The sequence below is a fragment of the Chanodichthys erythropterus genome, chromosome 8 (assembly GCF_024489055.1).
Source record: "Chanodichthys erythropterus isolate Z2021 chromosome 8, ASM2448905v1, whole genome shotgun sequence".
In the NCBI taxonomy this organism is placed as follows: Eukaryota; Metazoa; Chordata; class Actinopteri; order Cypriniformes; family Xenocyprididae; genus Chanodichthys; species Chanodichthys erythropterus.
In genome coordinates, this window is record NC_090228.1 from 12,701,411 (window position 1) to 12,713,890 (window position 12,480).

A 12,480-nucleotide genomic window follows, 5' to 3' on the forward strand; every position below is an offset into this window, starting at 1 on the left:
CAGCCAGATACATAAATTCCTTCCATGAGCCCAAGTTAGAGTTTCTGTTTATTCAACTTCTGGAGGACACCTGAAACTCGAGCCCAAGGTTATCACTCTTTTCTGGAAGTTGGAGGATTTGGAGAAAGCAAACAGAACCAAAACAAATGTTTCTATATAATGACGAATGCCTTTGAGAGCTTGAGCTATGTGCTTCAAAATATCCTGTTCTTCTTCACTGCGTAAAATAACAGCCGTCTCACTTTCCACTTTGGCATGTGGTGAACAGGTTGTATAAGCTTGTGTTGTAACATCAGCAGAAAAGATTAAAATGAATTAAGCGCAGATTAATGATAACTGAGCCAGTTTTATTGCTTTGAATGTGTTATTGCTCCCTTTTAAGCTTTATTAAGCCTAAAATCTCCCTCATTGAGAGCAAAGAGATTTATACAGCACCAAGTTTGACTGATGTGCCACCCTGTCATGTTTACTCCGACCCTTAACAGCCGGCTCGTTCTGAGAAGCTGTTCACTTCTCTCAGAGCACTTGACCTCTCTCTCTGTGTTCGCGGTACAGTCGCCATGGAATCTCTGGCACTAGCGATTCGGCTCTTCGAAGATGGTAGAAATCCAAATGCCATCTGCCATCTCTGAGGACATCATCGAAGAGGAGCGATATGAAAAGCCTTGTCGAAAACATTAATCTTTCAGTGAAGACGGCCACTTACTCTCTGAGAGAAAGTCGGGCCTCTGGTCTTGCTGCTTAATATAATGATTGAATATTCAAGAACAACTGAAGCTTTTCAACGGGGGCAACATTAGCCGGTTGTCACCATGGAAACCTTTCGGCCAAGAACGAGAGGTAAAAGAGTGTCTGCGTACAAATCATCTTAATTGTGTCAACAGGCATCATAATTGAATTTCTTGCAAAATTTAAAGCCTGGGCAAAGAAGCACCTCTAATTTGTGCTCAAAATGAATAACCAAATCAGCGACTTGTCTGTGTGAATGCAACAAAACTGAATTTCAGAAAAGGTAATCACAACCTTCTGTTTAATGTTTTCTTCAACATAGGCTCACTGAAAAAAAGTGCCTCTACCAACATTTTTGCAAAACTCCAACAATGTACCTACAAATCACTGCAGTTTCCAGCTGAAATTAACACTAGAGGCAGTAAAATGCCAACAACTTTTATTCCTTTTTCACACAAATTATGATTATCAATTAAATAAAGACTTATTTTTGCACGGCTCCTTAAACAATACTGTTATGAAACTCTTACCACAGTGCATGATCTGTAACCAGTTCCACATACTTTTCTAACATGTTGAACTTGACCAGTACTAGTGGGACAGCACTGCACTTGCAATGTAGAGCGCTTGGGTACCCATGGAGTCCCATAAAACACAAGCTCAAAGACTTCCAGAAGCAAGCTACACCAATCAGGCATAACATTATGACCACTGACAGGTCTCTTCATCACAGCACCTGTTAGTGGGTGGAATATATTAGGCAGCAAGAGAACATTTTGTCCTCAAAGTTGATGTGTTAGAAGCAGGAAAAATGGGCAAACGTAAGGATTTGAGCGAGTCTGAAAAGGGCCAAATTGTGATGACTGGGTCTCCAAAACTGCAGCTCTTGTGAGGTGTTCCCGGTCTGCAGTGGTCAGATCTTCAAAAGTGGTCCAAGGAAGGAACAGTGGTGAACCGGCAACAGGGTCATGGGCACCCAAGGCTCATTGATGCGTGGGAAGTGAAGGCTGGCCCGTGTGGTCAAATACAACAGACGAGCTACTGTAGCTCAAAACTGCTCAAGAAGTTAATGCTGGTTCTGATAGAAAGTTGCCAGAATACACAGTGCATCGCAGTTTGTTGCGTATGGGGCTGCATAGCCGCAGACCAGTCAGGGTGCCCATGCTGACCCCTGTTCACTGCCAAAAGTGCCAACAGTGGGCACGTGAGCATCAGAACTGGATCACGGAGTAATGGAAGAAGGTGGCCTGATCTGATGAATCACATTTTCAGTAGAATGTCTGCTGGGAGACCATCAAAATGAAGTATTAGCAGATATTAAGCACACTGTCGACTAATACTCTACTGAGAGTTAGTTGACATGTTGTTGCAAAGTTATTTATAGTAGTAAAATATCTAAAGTGGACCACTGAAATAAAGTGTTACCCAATATGAAAATGAAATATCCAATCCAATGAGTGACGCTAAAAGGCTAATACTCTTACTGCATTTGAAAATAACGTACCACCTACACAAAACCCTAACCTAAATCTAACTGATAGTGTTAACAAAGGCAAACATGACATAAAAACACAGTTGCTGAAAGTACTATGACATATAAACCGATCAGGCATAACATTATGACCACTACTATAAATAACTTTGCAACATGTCAACTAGCTCTCATTAGTAGACAGTCTGCTTAATATCTGCTAATACTTCATTTTGATGGTCTCCCAGAAGACATTCTACTGACTATAAGTAACTTTGCAACTACATGGCAACTTATTCTACTAATCCAATACCTAACCCCTAACCTAACAGTCTACTATTACTCTAATGAGAGTTAGTTGTCTTGTAATTGCAAAGCTTCTTAGAATTAGTAGAGTGTCAAAAGTGGACTATCAAAAAATTGTGTAACCCCAAACTGCGGCAACCAACATAATAAAAGATCGCCAGATTCACATTCATCTGTTTTGGAAAAAAATGAACCACTTACAAGATATTTCACCTTCCAAAAACATTGCGAAAAGTGCATTGTAATATCATTTTGCAGAAATGTCACCACATTTTCTAATCTTTGATTAGTCAAAGGTACAAACCATCTGATTGCATTTTCCTCCATCAACGACATCTATCGTAAACAGGATATACGCAACACATACAGTACCCAGCCTCTGCAGCACTACGAATGCTTTTAAACTTTATTAATCATCAATGGTTTTAACATTCCCCTGCTTTTCAGCCTTGCCATTTTCAAAATAATTCCACCTGATTAAGATTATTGACTTTGTGGATTTTATTTTCTCATTAACAGCGATGCCAGTCAGAGCTCTGTGAGAATAGATTTTGTCCGAATTCTGCAAAGGAAAAAATGATCCATTTAATGGGGCCCTTTTTTGTCTCTAGGGAGCCAATTGTCCTGTAGCTCCCAAAACTTCCTTTAATCCACATGTTGCCATTTCAGTGATAACATTTTCCATCCCATAGCCTGCTCATCTGGTCCAGGGTGACAGATGGTGACCTATCAGCAAATACAATTCACGGGTCGATGATACACCAGACATTGGCATAAAGGACATCCCTGCTGCTCTCACTAGAATGGCAGCAAATCACTCAGCAAGCTAAAAAGAATGGAAATGTCTGGCTTTTCAGAAGAAGTTTCTTTTTGAGAAAAATAGCTTGAGAAATGTCATATTTGGCTTTATTCAGCCTTCAAAATATCAAATGCATTTCTGTGAGCTGCTTGGTAAGAGCTGTGTTTTTTCAGATGATGTGAACACGTATAGTAGAAGGCGAGCAGATTTTTAACACTGATTAGGCCTGATTAAATCCTCTGGAAAGCAAGGGTACTCATACATACTCCTGATTAGCTGAGAGGAAGCATCATTCATACAAACACCAATCATTAAGATGGACGAAGGTGATGATGATGGTGGTGTTGATGAGGAATTTCCTTTGAATCTCAACCTGCATTCGGTATAATGCTTATAATCATTTCATCCCCTCTTCATCATCCCATCCCATCCCCTCCATCCTCTTTCCTCTTTAATTATTCGCCTGACCTGTTGATTGCAATCTGCCATCAGTGCAAATGAGGCTGTGTGAAGTATCTCAAAGCATCACCTGTCGCCCGGGTCTCGAGATGAGGAGGGATTAAGAACTGGAAGGGTGTGAGGGAAGTAGCTGACAGAAAAAAAACCCCAATGCTGAGTTCTAGAGATATGTTTTCCACATATAAGCGGACCTGAAATGAAAGAATCAGATACAAATCATCATGCAGAGACTGCAAGGAAGCATTATATTAATATTCCTCAAAAATCCTGATGACATTTTTTTTTTATTCAACTATATCTTTATTATTTTTTATCTTTCTATTTAATATATTTTGTAATGTGATTTTTAATGTATTTATTTTACATTTATTTTTACTTATTTATATAGTCTTAATATGTATTAATTATATTCATTGACTTATTCCAATGACTGTATTATATGAATTATATAAATATATGTTTCTATATAAATTATATATGTAAAATGTATATAATTAATAAATTAAATTAAAATATATATAAATAAAATACCATAAAATATAAAACAATTCATATTAATATTATTTTTTATATATTTTATTTGATTCTTGAAGATAGATGCTGATTTCATAACAACATTAAAGTGGATCTAAAGGTCCAAGACCTAAATTCTAAAAGATATTTCCATTAGGAAAGCCAAATTTAGTTAATTACTGCTTTTGCCAGACAGGAAAGTGTCCCTTTAGCTGCCTTTGAACAATTCCTCTGTAGGAAAAGATATAATAAAACTACAGCATGTTCTTGTCATGCATTTTGAGTTGTTCTGATAACAGTTCATTTTTATAAGCCAAGTGAATCATTACATTTATTGGTTCTCCTGAAGCTTCACTATAATAAGATCCTAAATGAGTTTATCCCAATGCAATCAGCCTCTAATGAAAAGTAAGAGAAAATCATTTTATGGAATTCCTCTCGAATCCTAAGGTCCACTTTACTAGAGCAGATGCATCACCATGGTAACAGCTACATCCTGTCAACCTTGCAGGGTAGGAAGCAGACATTTGAGAAGACAAGCTGACCGTGAAAATCATCATTCACTGTATTAGCCACCCAATTAGTGCATGCAAAAAAATTAATTGCGTCCACTGATTGCATTGTTCATTTCCACGTGCTGTCAGCGTTGTTTTAGCACGCGATTCACTGAAGCAATAATGCAAATCAGGTAATGCCACAAACATGGCCAAAAAATAGTGCCATACTTAAACTTTCAAAGTAAAGTGGATATGAGTGCGATTGTTTCTGCATTTGCCACAAGTTAATCTCATAAATACTTTCATTGCACCATGAACTTTCCTACAAAAAGCAGGAGCATAGCATTAAGCCCCAAACAACTCAACGACTCAGGCTGCATCTATAAAAGAAATGTGTATTTCTTTAATAAATAAATAAATAAAATGAATACCAGTTTTCATGAACGGCAGAATGGGGCCAAAACAGCTGCTTTGTGTTTGTGTGCGCCTTTAAACTCTGTCCTCTTCCAGCACTCTTGGGTTGGATTAACAGGCTTAATCGCATCAAAACGAGGATAGTCTTATAATCATTCCAGGAATTTTGGATTTCCATTTATTAGAAACTCTTTTTAGATTCTTTTTGGCCAAAAAAGCTCTTACCCCTTTTTGCATCCATTTCCATCTACCTCTAATCATTTTTCATCCTACCTGAAACGTTGGTAATATCTCACAACCTGCACATATCTATCAACAAGCTTTCTGCAGGTACAAATAATAATTCATTAGCCATGTGACTGTCACAATTATAGCAAAAGCATCAGCAATGTCACTATCTCAGGTCTTGAGTTAGAAAGGTGACTGTCACCTTCAGTTGCCGTGCAGATCTGGACATCAGCCAGCGTTGCTCTGGAGCCTGGGGTGACGTACCTATTTTTACCGGACGTCCTCGGAGGACATGTTAGCATGCGTTTTTTTATGTATCTATACCTAGATGACCTTGTGAAGGCACTATACAGCAAACAAGGAGACCTATAGGAGAGGCAGTAGTGGTTGCAATTGCTTTTGAGTTTGATGTTTGAGCATAAATAGTTAATGAATGGATGAATTATAAACTAAAATCCCTAGTGTAAATCAGCTTAAAACAAGCTAAGGTTGTTACTGGTTAGATAGTCTCCAAACCAGCTGGCTAACCAGCTAAACCAACTTCTGTCATGACAACACTCAGGGCCCTATCTTGCACCCAGCGCAATTGACTTTGTACACCGACGCATGTGTCATTCCTATTTTGCACCCGCGCAAAGCGCGCTTTTCCCTCCACAGAAGCACGTCGCTAAACTAGTGAATGAACTTGCGCTCCCTGGGCGGTTCAGCGCAAAAAAGGAGGCGTGTTCCGGCGCAAACAATCCCTGGTGCTATTTTGCTGTTCCATTAAACAATTGTGCCACTGACCAGAAAAAACCTAGTCTAAAGTCAGTGGCGCGTTGCGCGTTGTTCATTATGCTATTTTAAGGGCGCATGCTTGACCATAATGTATAGCGTGCACAACGCGCATACACTTTGCTCATGTAATCTACACAGATGCAACAGTTATTTTTGCAAATCATATGTTACACTAAAAACATATTAACACATGAGATGACGGAAATCATTGTGGTGTGCCACGAAGATGTGAAAAAACCTGTTTAACTGACGCTATTTTGGGTGGGTTTCTCCCATCCCCATACAACACAACTTCTCTGTCTTTCACTGCTCTTACAAGAACATCAGTCTCCTCGGCTGTGAACCGCTCCTGGTGTGCGCCTGGTAAATACGCCATAATAATAGCAATCCATAATGGAACTTGCGCACCTGCTTTTAAAGGGAATGTTGGATGATGCTCTGATTGGTTTATTTCACGTTACGCCCAAACCACACCTATGAATAATGAAGCTACTTCAGACCAACCCATTTTAGATTTGCGCCGGGTGCAAGAGCCATTTATCCCGCCGGGAAAATAGCAACGGCGCCGAGACCCGCCCACAAAGTTACTTGCGCTTCGCGCTTTGACACTTGCGTTTCAGATCGTTAAAATAGGGCCCTCAGAGTGTTTGGCATGGTAATGGATATGACTACATTGATATGGTCTTGACGAAATAGATCTGCTATGCTGCTGCAGAACAAGTACGGGACTTGCTACTGCCAATACATACACAACACGTTCCTGTGAGCAAGTAAGAAATGCTGCGGCTATACAAAAGACCATACATGAATTACCCATAGCAGATCTACAGGTGGAGCTGGGTAAGCTGAAGGGTTTCTGAAATCGCGATGCAACTGCTACAGCAAATGCTGACCTGTATTTGAAGGTTGAGCTGTGAGCTCATTGGCTACTGATACGCCCCCCGATACTACGCCATCTAGAGTTTTATAGCAGAACTTTGTATTTAAACCAAACCAAAAAAGACCAAAAATACAACTTTACAGACTGGATTAAGCATTTTTCTCTGACAGGGATGGTTATATAAGCTGGGCTCACACTACAGGAGTTTCAGGCTGATTTATGCCCAATTTACCGCTCCCAAGAATCTGAGAAAAAATCGTGTCCATGACATTGGTCGGTTCCAAAGTTCGGCCCAGATTATCTGGTAATGTGAGGCGTTTAAAGATCCAATTTTCAACCTCCCAATCTGTTCGCGGACATACCGAGGCCACACCGTTTTTTATCAAACATTAATCGGGAAGATTACGTCAGTTCTTTAACAACAGCAAATGAGACAAGTGAACGAGAGCGCTTTTGAAATCGCGAAATCAGCTGCTGTATAGGTCCGTTGGCGGAGATGGCGGAATGGCATGTGGAAGTGTTGCAACAACACGACTGGTTGAATAATGCGTCTTCGAAAACATGACAACCGTACAGACAAAGAAAAAAGCCGGGGAGAAATTGCTAGAAAGCTGCTAGCACATGAAAACATTAAAAAAAAAAATTCCTTGCTACAAGCACGCTTTGCTGGAATAACTGGGACTTGACACGGCACTTGCATAGTATTGCACTCATGTTGATTTAAATGCTTCTACTGTTCTCATTTGTAAGTCGCTTTGGAGAAAAGCGTCTGCTAAATGACTATATGTGACCCGTCACGGAAACCAGGGACACAAGTCGGCAGCACAACATTTGCGCAAAATGAGAAAGAAGCGTTTTGTTTTGCATCTTCAATCTGTTAGTTGAGATCACGAAGAAGCCTGTCCGTGTTTGAGATAGCAGCAGTGGTATATTTAAAAGCGTACATTTAAAGTTTGAAATCGGCTTGTTTTTCTGAGATTCTATCTCGCAGTAGGGGCGTGTCATTGTCTGTTTGTATTTCCATACTGGAATCGGATACGCCGGCTTTTGTTTCTTTTGTTATTGCCCCCGCCCTCCAAGGGAAGCGTGGCTACTTAGTATGCAGCACGGGCTCTGCTGGATTCTTTAGCTGCGGAAAAAAGTGGCAAATTATTGGACATTTAGAGGCAAACAGACGGTTACATCCACGAAGAAGACCCCGACAAAGAGAAAGTGTGCCCAAACTACTTATTTCATTGGAGGCAACGAGATCTGCAAGAATACTTTTCTGTTTCTCATGGGGTGAGTTTCCATAAACATCAAAGTTTGTCATTTTGTGTTCATTCGAAGAACACGTACACGTTTTCTCATGTGTCTATTGTTATTAGCTAGCTCAGGACTGTCTTTTAATTGAATTACTATAACATGCTTTTAGATGGTAATGTTAGCATCTGCTATTAATTTGAGTAACGCTTCAATTGCTTGAAGTGACTGGTGTGAATGACTTAGCCCACGTAAACCTGCCTGTTAGCATTCTTGAATAGAATGTGGTGCTAATAATTTTAGCCCATGGTGGAGAAAGTGCTACTTAATATTCTTAACAAGGATTTACTAACGTAACAGTAAATGTATCAGATTAAATTCCTACTTAAGTATAAAGTATCCGTAGCCGTAAAATGTGCGTTATTAAGTCAAAAGAAAAAGTATGAAGAGTTTAATGTACAGGATTTTTTTAATCCTTTGACTCAAACCAGGTCTAATCACTAACTGAGGTCTAAACCAGGAAAGATAAATTAAAAGATAAATTACTGACATTTACAATGCACATTATCCTTTATTATTAATAGTATGCAGTCCGATTTTTCCCGTTGCGTCTGTCGTTGCTATGCAACCATGCAGCTTTACGGGGGGGGGCCTTACAGGGGGTATGGCTTATCTAAATGAGATGTAAATGAGCCCTATTGTCACTCCCAGCAGGTGAGAACAGGCGAGAACTGCACAAGTTTTAGAGGCATTTCTCTCTTTAGAGCTTTTTTGAGTGCCTACCTTCAAATGGCCACAATTCCTCCAAATATTATCAGATTTCCATGTGTTACACATCGTTGGAAAGCTTGGAGACTACACTTTCAGAATCTGTGAATAACTCAAAATGCCCCAGAACCGACTTGTGTCCCTACTTTCCGTGATTGGTCACATATGTATGTAATGTATTACATCTGCTTCACCATGAGATCACGTGATGTGCTCTTCTGGGCATGATAATCTTCATAATATCCTGTAGTGTGTGCTGCGCAGCAATTTTCAAATCATGTAGTCTGTGCATGTTTGAGATTTGTGAGAGAAAAAAAAAAAAAAAAAAATCAGTGAATATTCTCCTTATGGGTGTGCTGCAACCAGATTTCACAATCGTTTAGGATTTTAATCTCCTATAGTGTGAGCCCGACTTTATATAGTTCTGCTATTTAGCAGAAAAAAGAAAAGTCAAAGTGTTTCCATAGCTACTAGAGACAGGCACATGATGTTGTAATGTGTTTGAGCCTAGAAAAGCATTGTATTTTTTTGCATCTTCAGACATGTTCTCCTCAGAGTCCACCTGTAATGCTTAATAGTCATGTGTTCCAACTCTTGTTAAAAAAAGGAACAAAAATAGATCTTGTCCTCTACCCACACGCCCCTCACACTGGTCCATTCATTTACTTTTCTCTTTTTCTCCTCCTACTTAGATTTAACGTTACATCACAATCAAGTGCATTTGTCAGTGTTGAACGACTTGAATGAAACTCATCATTAAGGAAGTGAACATCTGGAAAGGGATTTGGATAAATCTATGCCATCTACATTGTTGTTGGCCAGATAAATGAGCTGTATATTCCGACTAAATAATTGCAAGCAACATATAAATGAAAAAATAATAATTAATTATGCTATAGTAGATCATTTGGCAGTGCCCAATTGTTGGGGTATGTCAAGTGAAGATGGAAGATGCTCTGTTTCTGCCACTGGATAACAAACTGTAGACTGACACTAACACTCATTCAGTCTTTCAAATGAAGGATTGTAAACAGCTGTGTTTGTCTTGCCATGGTAACAGAGCAGTGGTGATGTCAGCGCTTCTCTTCTCTAAACATAGTCAAATAATATCAGTCCTGACCTTGTGCGTCAATAATCTGCATTCTGCAACCTACTAAATTTACTGAGCTCTTCTTATTGCTCTGGGTATAGATCACTTACAGAGCCTGATTTCACCAAGTGCAGCATGTGGATCAACATCTTTGTTGATCCTCAAACAACATTCCAATTAACCAACCAATCGATTTAAGGGAGAAGTTTACAGTTTATGTCAAGTTTAGGCTTACAATCAGGGTTTGATTTCCCTTTCATTTTAGGGATAACTTAAGGGTATGGTTAGGTTTAGGGGTAGGGATATGAATAGGATTACATTTTCGGACAGGAATGTTGTTCCAGGATCAACAAAATATGTTGACCCAGGAACAAGTCCAACTTGGCAAAATCAGGACGTGCCGGGTCAATTGAGGTTTTGACTACATATTATTTATTTATAACTACATAAATTGTTTACTATATAATATATATTAAACATACATTTAAAACACATTGCTCTGACAGGAATCTCCTTTTAACACACCTTAAGACCTACAATGTAAAAATCCATGTGAAGACAACAACTAAAATATAGTATTTCTGATTTCTAACTGAGTCTTTAAGATTGTCTCAGATGTAAAACATTTAAGGTACAGTCAGCTGTTCTCTCCAGAGTTTCCATTACCTTGCCCAAAGCCTTTAGCCTTTACTCATTGGTTGTGTTCTGTTGCTCATGGCTCACATTCATTTTTACATCACTCTGTCCTTATTATAGGTCAGTTAACACACTACCTTTAGAAAATCTATGCAAGAAGTATATTTGCTTCTACTTCTCCTGATGAGGCCAACTTTAATGTAACTAGCTGATTTTCTGACTGTACAAAATAATTTATGTCTGAAAGCGCAAAACTAAATGCACTAGGTCTGACAGATTTTCCACAATAATCATGATTAAATCAGTTATTATCACAGATGAATTTGCATTGTCTTCCATTGTTATTCCTCTAAGAAGCACACCATATGCTAAAATAAAAATACTGGCACATTTACAAGAATGTAAACCATACACAGCCTCAAATTAGCTAAATGATGTAGATTAAATCGATGCTCTGTTAGCACCAGGGTTTACAGAGTGCAGATTGATGTACCTTTAATTAGCAGTTCTTTGGAGATCAGTGAAAACCTGCAGCTACATTTATTCTGTGTGATTAGAAAGAGACCAAGCCACTGTGTTCAGATCACTGATTTTAACCCATCTGTCTCACAATAACCAAAAGTCTAACTTGAAATATGATATGATTCCAACAGGTTTGTAGGAATGTATTGTTTTGATGTCAGAACTGATGATGAAAATTCTCTCTCAGTATGAATAGGACCTTATTATTCTGTCAGTTTTCCAGTGAATTAACAACCTTCAAGACATTTGTTTTATCACAATTTTCATTTCCACTGTCAATAGGGTCATAGGAAAGCATTGCTTTGGTTTTTGTGGTAGAAATTCACACTATTCCACAACATCGCTCACCAATCTACGCCTTTTAAATTGATCTTTTTCTGCTTGCTTTCTTTTTTCCGTCACTATCTCAGTATGTTCTTCCAGGCAGCTGGTGATCTTGATAAAAGCCAGCTCCACTAACAGGAAGGTGAGGAGGAGGTCTTTGCTAAACTGTATTTCACCTGACAAACTTTGGCAGGAGCAACTCCCTCCCTCAGATTTCATCTCTAGTTTCTTCATCTTATTCTCTTTCTTGCCATCTTTATCCATCTTTCTCCCTCTAACTACCTCTGTTTCCTTCTGTCGTTCTCTATACAAGATGTCCAAATGGTTGGCCACAATAGTTTAAAACATTACATTAGGCTATGTGGGCTGCTTTAGGGAGTTGTGAAAAAATTAACCATTGCCTATATATAGAGATAATGAGGATAGCATGTGTCATATAAATAAGATGTCGACATAGTTTCCCTCTTGGTCATTTAACACCTGTTTTGGCTTTGTTAAAATTGTTTTTTTTTTTCTCTTTCATTCACTTTCCTTTATATCTTTATGGACTCATATTGTCTGTAATGCCTCCTCCTCACCCGTTCATTATTTCCCCAGACCTCAAGTTTTGTCATTCTGCTCAACCAAAAAGTCTGTCACACTTGCCTGCTGAGGAACATGAGATGCCACCAACATCTTCATGAAATAATGATGTGGTACATAGCACAGGATGTGTGTTTATTCGCACACTTATAAGGGGCCATTCAAAAAGAATGCATTTTTCCATTCCACTGCTATTTTTCCATTGTCTTTCTATGTAAACACGTATAGATGGACGTGTTTGAC